The sequence below is a fragment of the Aplidium turbinatum genome, chromosome 8 (assembly GCF_918807975.1).
Source record: "Aplidium turbinatum chromosome 8, kaAplTurb1.1, whole genome shotgun sequence".
NCBI lineage: Eukaryota > Metazoa > Chordata > Ascidiacea > Aplousobranchia > Polyclinidae > Aplidium > Aplidium turbinatum.
The window spans coordinates 14,789,577-14,809,810 of NC_137479.1; positions in this window are offsets into that span (position 1 = coordinate 14,789,577).

Here is a 20,234-nt window from a genome sequence, read left to right on the forward strand (position 1 = left end):
ATACAGCAAAGAACCCACTTAGCAAGTTCTTTTGTTTGAACAGATACACATTACACAAGGTGTAAGGATGAAGATAAAGCAACAAATAAAATACAGAAAAAGGCGCAATTAAACACTGCAAATAATAAAATACAGAGAAAAAACACAATAAACATACAAAAGATAGGCTAAGTTAAAAAGTTAAGGTCCCATGTGGAAGTTGTGGCTTACTCCTCGAAGAAATTCCCACATTGTTTGACTGGAGCCGCCACTTCTCCTGATGAAGTGATTTACTGAGGTTCACAGCTTTTTGTCTGCACCTTTGTACTTTCTATGCTGATAGTGGTGCATATCCAGCAATCATTTGCTTATACTCCAGATTGTGAGATCAATCAATCATTTTATTTTTCGTCATTAACGCGTTCGGGACGAAAAAGATACTAACTACAAAAATCGATATAAACCTACCAGCACGTTAACGAACGGGAAAAGGTGGCAAAACCTTGAAAGGTTTAAAACGTGCCTGAATGAAAAATTATGTACCTAGTACTGTAGGCTATATATTAGTAGTTAGCACAGCCACAAGATTTTAGCACCCCTTGCAAACTGTCAATTAATTTCCAGTTTTGGGTGATCCACCCCCAGCTAAGTTTGAATCCTCCTGTTAGGGCATTCTATGGTTTATCGTTTTTAAACTTAGTCGGGGTTTTTGATGGAAAACTAAGAAGCAAAATGAACTTTTTTTTGAGAAACTTTCTACTTTGCTTATTGTTGACGTTGTTGTTGTTGACGTGAGATGTCAGTGTTGCCAAATTCCAATAAGTAAATTTTCCAAACACCGCTTGATACCGAATTTTTTTAGTCTTGTTTAACGCTTGAAAAAACTATCTGACTAGTTGTAGAACTCTAGCAAGAGCCGAACTTCTGAAAATATGTGTAAAAAATTATTACTAAATGCCATTGATTTGATCAAGTTGTGCTTGTTTGATTATGACAGGTTGTTTCTTTCTACGTGTCGACGTCGTCCCTTCCTAACTAGTCTTAGCTCAGTTGGTTGGCGCATGACTTCGAGAACAAAGAAGCTTTAAGATTATGCGGCGCTGGTTCGACTCTCGGAGTGTGCGCTTGAGCAACGCATTCTAAGGACTGCTCTTCATTCAGTGGCACCTAATGGACGGAATAATTCCCCGGCAACAAGACTTCAACAATCGGAAATTTCACTCTGTCAAGCTCAGTAGGCTAACGGGCCCTGCGTCAAAAACCTCTACAAGTAGGCCTATGTGAAACTACCAGGAATAACCTACCAGTACCAAGCTTTGTCAGTCCGAGGATAAAGATTCAAAACCAAACATATGTCCTACGCCACCTGTGTCCAGATAGGACGACAAACACTTGTCGTTGGTGCCATAGACGTACGAGCCAAGGGTGCATGGGGTGCAACCACACGCCCAAACTGTTCAATTAGTCGAAAACTTGAAAAAATTGATAAAAATTTGAGCAAGATCTGTCAGCATGTTTCCAAAACTTCATTAAAATTAAACTTATTTTTGATTTTTGCTCAAATAATGATTAGGCCTATATGCAAATGTCAAATAGCCTATAGTGCAATCGCACCCCTAAACCACACCTAAACTACAACTAGTTGAAAATTTGGTAAAACTTGGGCAAGAACTTTGGGCATGTTCCAAAAACTTCATTAAGATTGAACTTATTGGTGTTTTTTTACTCAAATATTAATAAAATGATAAAATGACTATAGGGGGGATGTGGGTCAATGACCCAGTGGGATCAATGATCCATCGTCGTATATTGTCCCCAACAAAAAAAATTGAATTTTTTTTACATTTGGTGTGTCGAGATTTGTCCAAACTTGGGAATCGTGACGTTTCATTCTGATCGCCAAAAAGATAAATGAGTTACAGGAGATTTCGTGTTTTTGATTGGTTAAAGCAAATTTCAGCACTTGAATGTTAGTGTTGGTCACAGCGGTAAACCATAATCTCTTCGTGGGAAAATTGTAACATAAGATTCCCGAATCCGTTCGTCTGTATGTAATGACCGAAAAAGAAACACTCCTTCGAAACGTCTATTCAAACTTGTATTTCTGTAAAAATAGCCTCAAAGCTGTCGAAATTGGATGCAACGCCGTACACCACTAAAACTTGTCACTACGATACAGATTACTTAGATAAAAGACGGAGAATTTGTCCAGCTAGCAAGCACCAAGCAAACAGTTAAACTTGCGACTGACTTCCAACAAACAATTTTACGAATGACTAGAATAATTTGCGATATCTCAAATGCACGTAGACAGTAACTGTGACGCAATAATGAAAGACATTGTCACGCAATTCAAATCGTTGTTCAAAGGTAGTGATGCAATATTTCATCAGGTCTTACGACCGATGGTGCAATATTTGGACATTTTCTAGCAATTTCCATGACGGAAGATGCTGTTCCCGACAATTTTGTTCACCAAATCAAACGTCATATAAAAACCGTTATGGTCTACTTAACCTAGCTGGCATCTTACGTCATGGAAATTGCTAGAAAATGTCCAAATATTGCACCATCGGTCGTAAGACCAGATGAAATATTGCATTAGCCGCTTGAACACCTGTTTGAATGACTTCATAATTGTCTTTCATTATTGCGTCACAGTTCCTACTGTCTACGTGCATTTGAGATATCGCAAATTATTCTAGTCATTCGTAAAATTGTTTGTTGGAAGTCAGTCGCAAGTTTAACTGTTTGCTTGGTGCTTGCTAGCTGGACAAAATTTCCGTCTTTTATCTAAGTAGTTTGTTCTGTAGTGACAGTTTTTTAGAGGTGTACGGCGTTGCATCTCGATTTCGATAGCCTCGGGCTAATTTTACAGAAATACAAGTTTGAATAGACGTTTCAAAGAAGTGTTTCTTGTTCGGTCATTACATTCAGACGAACGGATTCGGGAATCTTATGTTACAATTTTCCCACAAAGAGATTATGGTTTACCGCTGTGACCAGATGCCAGCTAGGTTAAATAGACCATAACGGTTTTTATATGACGTTTGATTTGGTGAAAATTGTCGGGAACAAGTGTGTAGATCGATAAAATAGAAAGTAATGTGATAATCTATTTTGTCTCAGGATATAGGCAATTTAATGTTTTAGCTGTGTGTCCAGTAATCCGAACTGAAAAGGTAAGCATGTTAGATTTCTAACTTCATAAACTAAAATGGCTGCATGTGGGAACTATGGTCCACCCAGGTATGTAGGCCTACGTATACGCCGTAGACTTTTTGTTTACGCTAACGCTTACGGCCACATTTTTTTGGATAGTTGTCGCTTTGAGGCTACGCCCAGAGGCGTAGCAACCGCCCTCCGAACCCTCCGATCGGAGGGGCCCCGCAAGGAATGAGGGCCCCTCCGCCGAAGTTTTTGGAAGACTATAGAAATACAGGATATAGGCTATAACCACATCGTCACAAACGCACGCGAAATAGCAGAGCTTATTGGTATTGAGGAGGTGTTTTCAAAAAACACGGTACGACGTAGCAGTAGCGTATAGCCAGGAATTTTGAAAGGGGGAGGGTTTGACCACCCAGCGGCGGGAGGTCTGGGGGGCCTCCCCCAGAAAATTTTCAAAAATTACTTTGAATTTAATGCATCTAATGAATGGAATAGTTCCCCGGCAACAAGACTTCAACAATCGGAAACTTCACTCTGTCAATCTCGGTGACCGGGACTGAGTCAGTGACTCAAAGCCTCTACAAGTATGCGAAACTGCCAGGATTAAGCTCTGCAAGAAGCTTTCCCAGTCCGAGGATAAAGATTCAATCAATCAATCAATCAATCAATCAATTTGTTGCATTCTGAGAGCATTTTCAACAAAAATGTGGGTACGAATATTCCTGTAAAATGGTGCTGTCTGGTAGCATAGCAAAAGGATAAGATCATGTTTTCTTCGGCATTTTTCGGAAATAAAGCTAAGTCTCTGTGCTTTCTTGTTGCTAATTCCTGGCTGAGATGTTTGAATGTTTGGTATTGGCAAAACTCGCTCTTTTAATGCAATTTTGTTTAAAACTAGGCAATTTTTTATTAGACTGAAAGCATCATTCTCAATATCGTGACGTCACACGCGTGCCAAAGGGGGGGGTTGTAACCCCCAACCCCCCCCCCCCCCCCCCCCCTTGGCTACGCCACTGCGACGTAGGAAGAGAATGTTTGGTTACGAATGTGCTAATGATTGGAGTCGTCTTTCTGGTGAAGAAAAATTCAAATCGCAATTTTTTCTTGTTCTCACTGATCAGGCCATGTCTTTTGTTTCTTTGCGCTTTGACCAACTCGTGGAGTGGTACAAGTTGTTTGAATTTCTGTACAATGTTAGCAGCCTGTAGAAGTGTTTCAGAGAAAATGGTTGGGTTGGTTGGTTTTGAATCTTTATCCTCGGACTGCCAAAGCCTTGATTGGTTATTTCTGGTAGTTTCGCATACTTGTAGAGGCTCTTGACAGGAAATTATTCCAATCACTAGTTGCCGCTGAATGGAGAGCAGTCCTGAAATGCGTTGCTCAAGCGCACACCCCGAGAGTCGAACTTGCGCCGCGTGGTCTTGAGCGGACACGTAGGCTAACCACTGAGCTAACGGGGCGGACAATGGAACTGGACAATCACTGCAAAAATAAAATAAAATAAAAATGGGAGACATTGATGCCAACAACCTAACAATGGAATTGAATCGTTTTATTTATGTCATCGAGAAAGAGAGAGGACTTGTCACGGCAAGCATTTTTTAACGTACAAGAACAGCCTTCAGGAGATAGGCTATATACGAATCTTTGCATTTGCACCAGAATTCTTCTGACCGACCACACCTGTTACTGTCGCCAGTGCTGAAAGTACCATCAGCAGAATAAAACTGATCAAGAATATCCTGCGCTTAACCGTGGCAGATGGCAGGCTTTCTGCTCTTGCAATTACCATCGAAAACAAGATTGCCAAATTCCTGGACTATGACCCATTACAATTTGCGCAGAACAAGGCTCGAAAGAAGCGCTTTGCGTAATTATGGAATATATGTCCACACTGTCACTGTAGACATATGTATAGGCTACACAGTGGTGGGCACAGCTAATGTAAAAGCTAGTTTTCAACAAAGAAACTAGCGGATTTCCAATAAATTTACTTCGCTGACGAGTCCGCTAAAATTTCTAACTATTAGCGAAAGTGCTAATCCGCTAACCAAAGCGCGGTTAGCTTCGCTAATTAGCGGTTAGCGGAACTGTGTCCTCTACTGTGTATACATAATATGAACCCTGCATGTTGTGTAATTAAATACCACATTCTAGTTTCTGCGTTGGAAGAAGCCCCGGACTTATGTTCGGAGGGGGCCACGTTCTTTGTTGCTACGGCCCTGGCTACGCCGTAAAGTTTTCGCGGTTTTTTAGCGCATAGCGTCAACGCATACTTTTTAATGCCTTTTTTTTCGCTACACCATCTTTAATTACATAACAAAGTAAAGGGTTAGAAGAAGGTTTTTCAGAAGATAATTTGGTAATGAAAAAGGCCGTCTCCAAAACATGTAATTTCTCACTCTTGAAATACAAAAACTAAAAGCTAGAGAAAAGAATGACGCAGTGTTTGTCTTAAACAAAAAAAAGACGCTGGGTTGAATGCAAAACAGCTTTAACAAAGTAGCTTTAACAAAGTAGCTTTAACAAAGTAGTTACAAAATAAATTGGCGACGTGGAGTTTCCTTCCAAATGCAAGCCCCCTCCTAAAATGTTTATGAATTAAAAAAAATCATCTCGAATGCAAAAGTATACGCTCGATCATCCTTAACGCTTCTGGATGCTATTTTTTAACATCTTCGTCGTTTCATCGTCCACATAGCTCAGTTGGTTAGCGCGTGACTTCTAGAACAAAGAAGCTTTAAGATTATGCGGCGCTGGTTCGACTCTCGGGGTGTACGCTTGAGCAACGCACGGGACTGCTCTTCATTCAGCTGCATTTAATGGATGGAATAATTCCCCGGCAGCAACACTTCAACAATCAGAAATTTCACTCTGTCAATCTCGGTGACCGGCCCTGCGTCAGTGATTAAAAGCCTCTACAAGTATGCGAAAGTCTTCGATTCCAAATAGTAATATAGCCTAATTAATCAACAATACAATACCGATGGATGCAACCTAAGCTATAAAATGTCGAGTTTTATAGCAGTTTACAGTAACATTGTTTATATTAAATGCTAAAAAACGCTGAACCAACTACATATGAATCAGGGTGGGCCCCTAAACAGAAATGTGGTCCCACTAACTGGATTTTGGAAGCAGTAAGTAGGGCCTGGCGTAATTTAAGCTATAATATCGAGCTTTTGCAACAACATTTACAACATTTTTTCATTTCAAATAGTAAAAAAACACATTAAAAAAATTGAAGTGAGTGAGCCCCTAAACAACCGTGCCCTCTCCAGGGATATGAGGAGCGGCTAATACCGCCCTGCTACTCAAGATCACTTTTGAACAATAGCATGTTTGCATTATACCAGGGATGTTTGCACTATACTGCGGCCCGCCTGAGATTTTTGTGCGGCCCGCTAATCAGTTTCACTCCAAGTAGTATTTTGAACTTTGAATCTTGGTCCTAATTAAAATGTTCCAGTCAGTTTTTAGGGGCGTAGTAGTAGTATAGTATGGGAGCAACAGGATTATAAGTCCGATTATATGTAAAGTTCGGTGTCCGACAAATTGTTCGTAAGCAATTGTTTGTAAAGCAATTGTTCGTAAAATCAATTCTTCGTAAAATTAATTCTTCGTAAAACAATTCTTCCTAAAGCATTTTTTCGTGCATGCAGTTAAAATTTGATGTATAGGCTACGAAGAAATGCTTTACGAAGAATTGTTTAACGGATTTCATTTTACGAAAAACAGTTTACGAACAATTGTTTTACGAACAATTGCTTACGAACAATTGCTTTACGAACAATTGCTTACGAACAGTTTGCCTATAACCGTAAAGTCCGATGGCTCAGTGGAGCAGCCACCTTAAAAAGATTTCAATTATTGTTACCGGTGCCAGAAATAAAACAGTTCATGGAGAAAAAGAAACAAAATGTGAACTTGATAGAAAAGGGAGAATGGTTGAATGACTTGTCTTTCTTAGTTGACATCACAAAAATGCTAGCTCAATTTGCATTTGCAAGGGAAAGGTCAGTTGTGTACGCAGTTCAATGCTCGAGCGAATAAGTAGCTTTACCAGGAAATTATAACTTTTCATAGCACAACTGAAAGCTGGCGCAATTGTATATTTTCGTAGTCTATCTCAAAGAGCTCAAAGACTGTTCTGTAAACTATGAAAAGTATGCTAAGTTATGTGAATTACTGGTTTGCTAGCAGAATTGAAGATTTGCTTGAAGAATTTACAGTCAGATTTTCTGACTTCAAAAAGATTGAAATTGAATTAAAATTATTCAGTGACCCAGTTTCATTTCAGTGTGATAATGCGCCACCCGAATTCCAACTTGAACTGATTGAACTGCTAAGTCGAGAAAGTTTGAAAACTTTCCACAGAGAACACACTCTTCCTTTATTTTATAAAGAATTACATTCATGTAATGAATTTAATAAATTAGTCAGTTTGTCCAGAAAATTATTGTGCATGTAGGGCAGCAGTAAGCAGCACATATTGTTGCGAGCAGTTATTTTCATCTATGAAAAACATAAAAAACTGCAGAAAGAAATAGACTGACCGACAAACACTTAGCAAACATCCTAAGAATCAAGACAACGTCCTTTAATGCAAATGTTGATAACATCTTAGCCGGAAAACAATGTCAAAGATATTGTAGAAATAAATTTTTGTTTCTTTGTATAGCCTATGTGTGCTATTTGTTCCTATTCTCAAAGATGAAATGAATGGTTTTTAATTGTTCCTTTATGTACCCATTTTTCTTGAAATTTGATAGGTCCTGCGGCCCATTGAATTCTTTCAAGTGACAATGCGGCCCACTATAATAAAAGGTTGCACATCCCTGCACTATACACTCACAACAACGCTAAAAAGAAATCAACATATTTTTAAAGGGGGCATGGCCCAATGCCCTCCTGCGTACGCCCCTGGCTACGTATATTATTTGTCATAATGTCTTGTATGCTGGAACGATATCTTTTCAAGCACATTTATAGGGCTCTGAAAAATGAAAAAAAAAAACAGATTACTAACAAATTAAATAGGCCTACATTAATTTATGAATAGGCCGCTGGCACAACTAAACGTCATTCTGATAGCTCTCACACCTAATTTGTAACAATGTGATTTTAATTTAAATCATCAAAACCCATTACGACGATTAAAAATATCACGTTGTCATAAGCACATTGGTTTTATTTTTAGACGACAGTGGGAATAAAGGTTAAAAACAGTGGTAATGTTATAGGAGAGAATTATATCATAACAGCCAAAAGAACTTACAAAACAGTCACCGGAATCAGTAGCGTTGACAGAGTGGTCCAGTGGGTAGGGAATTTTTTGAGCCGGCCTTAGCATGATTTTAAGGGCCCGTAACCGATACAAGGGGCATGGTAGTTTGGTAAATATCACGACATCATATTCTATTGAATATTGTGCGTTTTTTTAAAAAGTATCTTGATTTGGGGCTGAAGGTTTTTACTGGTACCAGGTCTAAATTATCTTCTCAATTTCCCTGGTAATAACTACTGTAATAAGTAGTTATGGCCACCTCGCTGTGGTCAGAATTATTGCTGTGTTTTGAGAAGATTACACCTGGTATACACTGTACACTGCTGTAATGTTTTATATTGGGCTGCCGATGGAAGCTACGGTTTTTCAGGGGTCTCCAAAGTCCACCCCGTGATGCGGTTTTCTGTGGCCTGTGCCTGTTGCTGCATTATGCGGTATTTATGATTCGCAGACACACCATAAAATCAAATTCCCTTGCAGTTTGAAAATGTTACGTTTGTTGAAGTCGTCAGTCTTACTCTTCACATAAACACAGTTGTGTTTCAGAAAGTTTCAGAATATTTTAATTGTAAGTTATGAAAATGACAACATTGAAAAACACAACTTTAAATACATCTTTTGTGGTGCGATATAATGCCATCAAGAGTTGTTGGCTCACGGGCACTTTTGCAATAATAAATCTGACCCTCTTGGAAATATGTTTTGTCACCCTGCAATCCTGCATTGAACCAATGATGAAAGCCGAAGGTGTTGTAGAGGTGATATGCAGGCTGACAAAACTGTGTAACTACGGATGATGCAATTGCTAATTTTACTAAATTACTAATTTAATGTAATTAATTTTAATTACTAAACATTCTATGATTGCAATTACAATTAGCCTATTTATTATAAAATTTCAAAACAGACATGTGCTATTACAATTGCTTGTTTATTATGCGATTGTAGCCTACTTACTATTTCTCAAAATTTCACAGTAATTGTAGGCTAATATGCACTACTTAATTCACTCATACAATCAAATTACAATTTTGATTACTTAATATTATTTTGAAAACAGTCAACTATGGTTACAAAACTTGGATTGAGTAAAGCAGTAACCTATTAACATTTTATAGCAATGAGTTCAAACTTAAAGTTAAGAATACTTTTCTATCAATTTTGATCGTAAGTATTTCGTATGCTAGAAGTTTTCACGTAGCCTACATCATAGAAACCATATTATAGACGAGAAAACAGTAAAAAAAAACAAGCGAGTATGAAGCTTTGTCTTTTTTATCTAAAACAGCAAGAACATCACAAAATGGTGATCAAGCCAAATCGGCTATCAAATATAATTAAAGCCTACCAGTATCATAACATCGGAGCATGTTTTCCAATATTAGAAGAAAACAGTAGAAGAAGGAAAAAAATAATGCAAATAGTTTTCTAAAAACAAAATCATTATTTATGCCCATTAAACTAAATAGTTTTCTAAAAAATCATTGTTTATGCTCAATAAACTTTAAAAAAGTGTTTCAAGTCAGAGATAATTAAACAGTATACCCTCTAATCTAGCCTCAGTCTGTGTCAGGAGGATGAAGATTCAGGTTACATGTAAGAAAGGCAAGTAAGGCAGTCTCCGTTTCCAGTTTCAAGCACAGCCTATCAAGCATTCACTAAAACACAAATGCATACACTCGATGAGTAATTATTAAACCGAGATCCTTTCTACCAGTAATTTTTGAACTGTCAGTTGCAACCACGCTGGATCAAGCAACCAATTCTTAAAAAATTATTAAGAATAAATATTTTATTTTTAGAGGAAATACAAATACTAAATACATCAAACATTCACATATAAAACCCAATGCAATTCACACGATATTGCTCAGAAGACCTTTTATGTTGAGAGTTTGTATTGCTCCTCAATAATGATGAGCTTTGAGAATCCTTCCAAAACATTTGTACGCAAACAAAACATATAAAAACGTTTACAGTTTTTGTTTGCAACACTAACAGGCGAATTTTGAAAAAGTTTTAGATAGAGTGCTTCCGTAATGCTTGTGCTAATTTATACCGCTGTAACCAAAAGTTTATGGTAAATGGGTGGCTGGCTGATGATGTGTCACTGCTTTTGCGCAGGTACAACCTACAGCAAAATCTTCATCCACAAAACGTTTATGTGACGTTGCATTGTTTCTTAATCTGATTCGAAAAGGAACTTTGATAGCAACGCTGTGATATTGCGTCATAGGCTTTCCTGAGCGTATGTTAACGCAATGATTGCACACGCAACACGCTTCAAAGATAACTTCAGGAGATCTGGAAGAATTGCGATTTTCGTAGAGATCCCAAGGAGATATGCTTCGAAGGTTTAATTCTTTGGTTGTGCTCATTCTATCCAGAAAACCTTTGTTGTTGTACGGGCAATCGTCCTCATTAGGTTCACAAGACAATCTTCGTTTGTGATTACGATGGTTCTTCCGCATATAAGATGGAAAATGTCTTCGCACGTTGTCCGTCCTGCTTACCATTAGTTCTGTGTGTGTGGAGCATACAGGGGACAACAGCACCCAAAAGGGGATCAATGTAAGAATAGTGGAAGGGAAAATCATCTCTGAAATACAATTTGAAGAACAGGTAAGTATACTTGATAAGCCCTGCTAATTGCATTCTACGTAGATGCATTTTTAACAACGTGTTTATAAACACGACAGTAAAAATCCTTCACCTTCTGTACGTTTTCTAAAAGAGCAAAAGCTGGAAATTAGACATATAAATGGTTACAACTTACATTTACGTTTTCAAAAATCTTTCAACGTTTAAACTAAATAGGTCTAGTCTTCTTTTAAGAGTGGCAGCAAAGAAAAAATTGCTTTTAGTTTTTTGCTAGATTACAAATCTTTAAAAAAATGCTTCTGCAAATCTTTTTTTATTTACTTGCAGTACGTAAAGTCATAGTTTTGATTTTTGAATCAGTATAGAGTAGGCTAAGCCATATGTTGCTTTAAAAGTCAAAAACGTTACAAACGTTAGGCCAAAGTGCTTTCAGTTTAATTAACTACGAAATGACACGACGAGCCATGTAGTCACATTTGTATATGCAGAGACTACGAGTCGGACCTCGCACGTCGAAGAATGTTGCCAACTTTGCCATGGCTCGTCGTGGCTCGTCATGGCTCGTCATAATTGAGTTGCAGGAGAGACTAATGGGACAGGATAAACACTTAGGAGGAAATCCGTTAGCGAAAAAACAAAAACGGAGACAAAAAGCTGATTCCTATTCAAGAAAACTTTGTATTAAGCTTGCTGTTTTTTCACGAAGGAAATTTAAATTAAGTGCGTTAAACTTTGATAAGCGACCAGGGCCTCTTTTAACAGATTTCAACTTGAGGGGCAATGTCATCAGTGATAGTCATTATCAGTTTTTATTAGCCCGATAATCACGTCTATCATGTTAACAGTGTTTTAACCGCAAAGGAATAATGCTGAATTAATGATTAATTCTGAGAAGAGATTCTAAAAAGTCTAAAAGATAGAGTAGACTACAAATCTTTTTGCAAAAATTATAGCGACCATCACTGATCTTACTTAACTTGAAGTAAAAAAAGTTTGTATAAAGTGGGGGTGGGCAAAATGTTTAGTGGAGGCGCTAAACCCCCAATTCTCCTTAAAAGAGGCCCTGCAAGCGACTATTCACAGCGAAATGCTGACCCACGGTAGCCTTTACCCTACCACCAGCAGGGGCGCCGGAAGCGGGGGGCAGGGGGCGGATGCCTGTTTACCGGACACTTGTATCATTACTCAGTGATGAGTAGATAGATGAGCATTGTCGCTATATCTTATCTTAAAGCTTAAAAAAAATTGGCCTTTCAGCAACAAAAGTGCCCTTTTTTCATAATCCTTACCCCCAGTCAAAAACCGTTCCGGCGCCCCTGACCACCAGTAACAAGTCCAGTGTTTTAAAAATCTTGCATACATTTCAAAAATGTGTATTTTCATCATTGAACGAGTAACTTGATAATAATTAATTGTCAGCAATTTTAAGCCAAGTGTTAGCCTCATATCATAAATACGTGTAAGGTAGGCTAAAGTCTTGCTCAATAAATATATTTAAGAATTTATACTTTTTTGATAATTACTGCAATTTTTCTTAATCACTTTCCATCTCTAGCCTTTACCTTTTTGCTCTGTTTTAGCAGCTACACAGGTCTTCTGTGAATTTGGCATGTGTTGTTCATAGAATTCTTCAGCGAATATTCCCTGAATGGCAGAAGTTCCCTCCTTTATATTAAGCGCAATCGTTGACTTGTTCATGCGTTCAACTGTCTGCGTTCCTCGTTTCATTGTCAAGGATGTCACGTCTAATCGTTTTGCATACCAGAGTCACTGTATATTACGTAATTTATCAATACTAAGGTTCTTTTTGGCAAATGTATATTAAGATTTCTTTAACATTTTAGTGCAATGGTGGTTTCGTATTAAGATCTCGCGAGTTTTCATAATTTCAATTTTTATTTTTTGAACTGGGTATTTTTACCAGACCCAGGACTAGAGAGCCGAAAGTTTTGGTTTGTGAAGCCAAGTATTTTCTCTGAAAAAGGAGCTAAAACTACCAAAATTTCATCACAAACTTCAATGTTGCGTAAAGCTTACCTAGTTTCCTTTTAAATAGACTTGATCATATAATACAGGTTAAATATATGACGTCATATTTTTTTCAGAAGTTTCCGTGAGTAACATAACACTAAAATGATCAAAAGAAAGGTATTGCATGCAATATATTGTAAGATTCTTAACGAATAAGTAACCACTTTATTAAACTGGTATCTCAGGAGCTGAAACTGGAGCAAGGAAAACGTTTATTTGCTTTAGATCTGAAGCTTGTGGATAAATGGAGGGAACCAAATACCAATTACTCACTACAATGACTCATCAGTACAATGTAAGTCTGCATTCAAGCAACATCGAATAGTTGAAATGTACGCTACGAAACAATGCAATAGATTAAATTTAATTGAAAATTTTTAAACCAAAGGAAATCTAAATAGTTTCGTCCAAACGCTCATGCATTCAGCTCAGATTCCGTTTTTTATGGAGAGTGTTTTCATAGTGTTCACATCTACAGTAAGTAAAGGTCTAATAAGTGCTAATCCTTATTCTTGATATTTAGTTGACAATTTTCATGTCTAATCAATCTTGTCACTTCAGTTTATGAAGCTCTCATCACCTGACAGCTCAAACCGTATTTTGTCACACAGTGATCCGATGGGTATGCACTTTTTTATGAAGGGTTAAAACCAATTCAAAAAGGTCAAAAACGCCTTTTGTCTGACTTTTACGTATCGAAACCGAATGTACCAGACCCTCTCAATAACTTAGCTACTAAACAAAACAATCTGGATGATTGGTAGCAATGAGTGGTATGTTTATTATATAAGCATCGACCGAATGAATCGAAACTAAACGGAATTGAATTATTTTCGAATTCAAACTATACTTGCTTGATATGTGCATGGTTGTCATGGTTGTCACAAAACATCCAGTAGTGACTGCGCACTATTTTGCGGAGCCAACTTTTAGCAAGCCACACAGACCTTTTGTCAACAAAATTACAAAGGGTTAGATTTCAATCGTTGTTTCGTTTGGCTTTGTGCCATTGAATTCAAACCTAATATTTTACGTTCTTGCAAAATTCAGCATTTCTAACTTATTAAGAAATGTGTTTATCTTTGAACGTAAATTTTCTCACGCATTGGTATTTTGGGATTTTGCTCATATTTGAAATCTGTGTATTTGACAAGACAAAATATTTTTTAAAAGATGTGTGAAATTTTCACTGCAGATATCGCTCGATTTCTCTTAGTCTATATAATGCTGAAAAGTTTTAGCCCAAGGCTCAAAACTATTTTTACAAATACCATATCAACTATTTCATCAGGTAGCCTGTGATTATAGTAGCGTAACGTCAAATCGGCAAAACTTTACAAAATTTATTATAATCAAACTGTTAAGGGTTAGGATGCCGTGAAATCTCAAACTGGGTATTTCAATTCTTTTTTTACCTGAATTTTTTGGAACTATTTGGTCTAAAATCCGAAATAATCAAAAAGCAAACGAAGGATATACAGCCTGGAAAAATTGTATAAAGGTCTGAAAATTATCAAGCCCATATTGATTAAACTGAATTGCTTTTAAATGCAGATCTGGAATCCAGATGTATTGTCCATAAAATCTAAATCCACGATAACAATAGAGCTGTAGCTAGATTATTCTGTTTGGAAGCAATCAATTTGCAAACAGAGAGGGCTCAACAAAAATAATATTAGACCTATATCCATTAAAAACGTGCTCTCAGGTTTGCCGCCGTGATTTTGCAAGGAGTGATTTGACCCACTGACACCGAACTGTCTGTGTCTGACCTTGTATGACACCGCAGTTTCAGTTTTACGTATGTGTAAAAAATGCTCGAAAGGAGAATCTATTCTATATAAAAAAATCGCCACTGAAAAGACACGATTTGAAACAAAACAAACCGGCTCAATACTTCTTTCTCTAAAATGAAATTTTCTTTTGTTTCGTAAAATTTTCCAAATATTTTGGTTTCTTGTATCATGAGCCTAAATACAAATTGGTGGTCTTTCGATTCCAAGAACATATATCGTAATGAGCAGTTCACTTTTCCATTTCACGTCGCTTTTTGGGTTTACGGCTCTTTTATGTTTCGTTTTCATTTTGATCAAGTAACAAAACAAATTTGTTTGATTTCAAAATGAAACTAAACAAAATTTTTACTTGGAAACTTATTGAAACAATAAGAAACAAAGCATTTTTTTGTCAAAGCGAAACCAAATCGGCTTTCTATTTTCAGCGCCCTTACGTAGTATTAAAATAGTAGCTTTACTTATGGTGTACTGTATATATACATTTATGTTGTAAACATATCTTTTTGTTAATCTTGAAGAAATAACGAAAAATCTCCATTACCGGATGTTTAGTCTATACCCGATCACCCTTGCCCAATTTTTCTTTTTGAATGCTGTTTTGAACTACATTTGCAAACACAGCCAATTCTTTTCTCAACGAGAGAATCTCCACAAAGAAGTTACTGAAGTTACAGCGTCAGATTTGTTTTAAAAAACTTTCTGCACCATGAAAACACACAACCAACGTGTGAGATACGTATTTTTGTAAGTGTTCACATTCATATGAATATGTCCTGTCTGCTCTATACAAATCAAGAAGTGAAGGGATACAAAAAAAGATGTTTTTAGACTTGCACTCATGTTGGAAGACTAGGTTTTTAAATATATATATATATGAAGTAGCAATAAGAAATAAATAGTTTTACAAGAGTAGAAAAAGGTTGCGTAGCTTTGTAATCGTTTCTTTTATGACGTTTCATTTTATGACGTTAACCAACTAACAAAACACTTTTGACGTTTTGACGCACATGACGTTTTGTAAGTGGGTAAATACAGCGCTGATAAAACAAATTAATATGCACGCCTGTTCGAAATAGAGTATGTTAAAAGCTTTTCTGTGTTTTGTTCTTTGTCTTCTTTTTGTTTCGTTTTAAACGTTTTGATTTGTTTCGACACTCCAGGAAATTGTTAAAGTTTGTTGTTCCGTAAAAGATTCAATTCTAAGAATCGTGACAAACATATTATCTAGGTTTGAAAATATTGCATCTTTTCTAAATTTGCTCGATTTTCGTGTTTTACTGATAAATAATAATTTGCATAACTCACATAAAAAGTGTTGTTTTCATTTTGTTTTTCGTTAATCTTTTTCTTAAATTACTAGTGGGGGCTTTCTATTTCAGCGCTTTACTGCGTATTCTGAAAATTGCTTTCGCATGTATTACGTTTGTGCGAGATTAACTCGTTTGACTTCATGCCATCCTTAACCCAGACAGTAAAATCCGTCATTTTTACATTGATTCAACGTCTGCAGACGCTGAATCAATGTAAAAGTGACAGATTTTGCTGTCTAGGAAGGTGTTTGCGTATGCTTCTAATTACGTTCTCAGTCGAGATGGTTTTACATTCATAAACACTAAAAAAATCTGGATGACTTGACAACTATTCAGTTTGTACCTTTGTTAAAGAGACAAATTACTTGTATAATCGTTTCGATAAACAGGTAATGGATTAACGTTCTTGTGTGGTGGAAATACCCTTGTGGGTTTTGGGACGTATACAAGTGCCGAAAGGTTTGCTTCAAACTAATTTATCCCTTGCGTGCGTATCAAAAAAAATTTTTCATCAATATTTTTTAATGTCTCGCCTGGACCAAAAAGCGTCAAAAATTGTAAAATAATATTTGTACGGGCTTTTATTGCATTTACAATTGAAGTCATATGGGAAATATTATCCTTTAATAAAAGAAGTGTTTGTCTATCCAACAAACGTGACAAAAAAGTACCCGTTATATTTGTAACATTTCACGTTGAAATTAGAAACTTCAAGGTTTGAGTGACTCAATCTCATGACGTACCAAAGCGAAGATTTTTCATAGCATGGAATTTAAAAGCAGACAAAAAGTACCAAAACAACCTTGTATTGGTGTTAAATAGGATTTATCATATCCATTGGGCAAGATAAGAATTTGGGAATAATTGTCCCCCAGGACTAACTTCAGGAGCTTTATTCCTGACTTAAATGTAGCCTGCGCTACAGCTGAGGTGACCACGTTGAAACGGTTCCAAGACGACGGGAAAACATATTAGAATATATTTATTTGCACTGACTGCACTGATGAGACCTTGAGGTCGAAACAGTAACGTCCTGTCTGCAGTCGCCAATTGATCACTCTGCTAACAGACACCTTGCTGTTGCGTTGTGCATAGCTCACCGCTCCGACAGTTTGATCACTCTGGCAAGGTGGGTGAAAGTAGCCAAATATGTTTCCTTCTACAAATGGAAAAATCACCACGCTGGATTACTTATATAGTAATAATGCGTTCAAGTGCAGTGTTCGCTTATTGCACTGATGAGACCTTATAAGGTCGAAACAGTTCTTTACATCTCACAGACTTTCTGTAGGCCTACTAGCCATACGAGAAACACACAGGACCTCCACCGATCGACTCGACGTGGGCATAACATAACAACTACATAACATATGCGAAAATCCAATCTGACAGAACCCCTTCTATGCAGGGACGATGTTCGTAGTGAAGAAAGACTTACATGACAAATCCGAAATCACACACCACACCGTATTACAAAACCGAATACATCATCTCAACATCAAAAGTGGCAACACTAACAATAACATCTTCAACGTATACCTTCCGTAGAGCAGCAGGGAGAGAAAGTCCTGTATAGAACTGCTCTCTGAGACTACGCTGGAATATTAATATCAAAATGTGGTTTTACTCGGTGATTTTAACGTGATCCTCGATCTGTTGGACACAGCTAAGCCGCTATATTTCTCCACTAGACCGGATAGAACAGCACTTTCAACACTCATACGTCATAACCAAGTGACAAACATATTCAGACAAGAATATCCATACAAAAAACTGTTCACGTATACAAACCACAACAGTAAGATCAGGATAGACAGAATATAGATAAATGAATATGCACTTGAAATTTATCATAACATAAAACATAAATACTTCACATCATCAGACCATTCCACATTACCCATAATTCATATCCAGTATCAACATCACATTGAATGGGGTGAATATTTATACAAAATCAATAACAGCGTATTGGGTATTGGAATATCCACACGTCATAATAGAGCTCGAAACTGCCAAGAAAAACTGGACTATTTGCGTACCACAAACGAAACCACCAGACATGCTTATGTGGTGGGATCAAGGCAAACAAACGTTGAAAAATCGACTCTCTCGCAAGATGTCGCGCTTAAGCTAAGAGAAGATTGCAATCAGAAGAAGAGAAATTTGCATCATAGTGGTATCCATCATGAATTCTGAGCGTGACGCAAAAAGAAGAAAAGAAACAACATGTCGCGCTTAAGCGAAGAGAAGATTGCAATCAGGACAAAAACATGCTCCACACTCTAGACGTTCACCTGGACAAATTCTTGGAGAAAATCAATAACTTTTACGACTACAAAGAAATTGGATCTAAAATCAGATCCACAACAACTCCAATAAGCGATGAAGAACCCTCCAAAAACTTCTTCAAAGCAGAACAAAATTGTAAAAGCAGCTCCCCTCCGTCACTAAGATACACGATGTAAACCACACAACTCTTATCAGGAAAGACGACATACTTAAAAAAGTACACAGCTTCTATCACTCCTTATGGGGTGTGGAAGACGACATCAACTCTCAAGAACAGGACAAACACCTGAACATTCTGGGAGAGGCCAAAATTGACGAAGACACAACTGAACCAGCGGAGCTGCTGAAAGTCTAAAAAAAGTAAAAACTGCCGTTGACTCTGAACAAAGAGACCAATCTCTCTCCTCAACACAAGCTACAAGATTCTGAGTAAAATCCTCTCCAACAGACTCACACCCATGATCACTAACCTGATTTGTCCAAATCAAAAGTATGGATTGCCAAACCGCAGAATAGAGCACGTCACAATGAACATACAAGCAGCCCTGGAAACATCTCAAACACAACACAGGGACTTGTATATCATGATAACTGACTTCGAAAAAGTCTTCGATAGAGTAAATCACTCTTTATGGAATTCTGAAAATACTCGGCGTGAAACCATTCAAACCAATAATGATGAACTACCTGTCTTTTGTTTACAACAAAACAAAAAGCAAGACAGAAATAAATGGAGCCTCATCGAGTGCTCCTTTGCGCAATTGCGCTAGGAATATGGGAGCGCCTGAAAAAACAATACTCTGACCTAACCAACAAAGACATCGTAATAACAAAGAACATGATACTTAACAATCAATTCCCCGGCGGACAAAAAAGAACCAAATGCTTTTGACCATGATGAATGTCGCCAAGCATACCATTATCTAAAAGAAAATATCTCTGGATATTGGCAACACATACATATATGGAGCACAAAACGGTCCACCATCCAAGCCCTGTGGGTGATCATGACGAAAACAAAAGACAATAATAAAACATAACACAAAGCATAACATTTCTTTGTTATCTGACATTTCCCTTCATTTCAAACCTCCTCCTATGGTCAGAAGAAAGAAGAACCAGTCGAGACTCTCTCTTCAACTGCTCCTCTTAGCCGTCCTTTATGGTAGAGACGACTGATTGCAGCGGTGAGTCTCACTAGCACAGTACGGACGTAGAACATCTTTGAAGAAGCTTAGACAGCCAAGGCCGTAACAACCCATCTTTAACCCGTCCCTCTCACTCATCTAAAACGGCCCGATGCCGGAAGAGTGAATGCAGCGGAAAATTTTTAACCGTCCCTCTCCATCATCCCACTTGCCCTGGGATGACGGGATTGCAGCGGCCCATCCAAAGAAGACTCTGGGGTCAGCGAAAGTTACCCTTCCTCTGACCACCCCTCTAGCATCTCCGCCAAATGAGATGTCAGACTGCAGTGGCCTTTTTCCACAAGCAGGTGCCCTTCTTCAAGCGGGCATCAAGAAGAAGCACACACACAAACAAACTCAAATTAAATTAAAATCAATTCTCTACCAAACTGCGCTAGTTCTCGATCTTGACTTGCCATCTCCTAGTCTGCTCCAACATCAGCAAGAGAAAAGTTGAGACAGGAAGACAAGATTGAGGCAGCCAATAACCATACTTTTTTTACACTTACAGATTTTACTACCGCAGTGGGTCCCTTCGGCCAGAGTAACTCCCTCGCTTCCTTGGTAGATTTTTCCATGT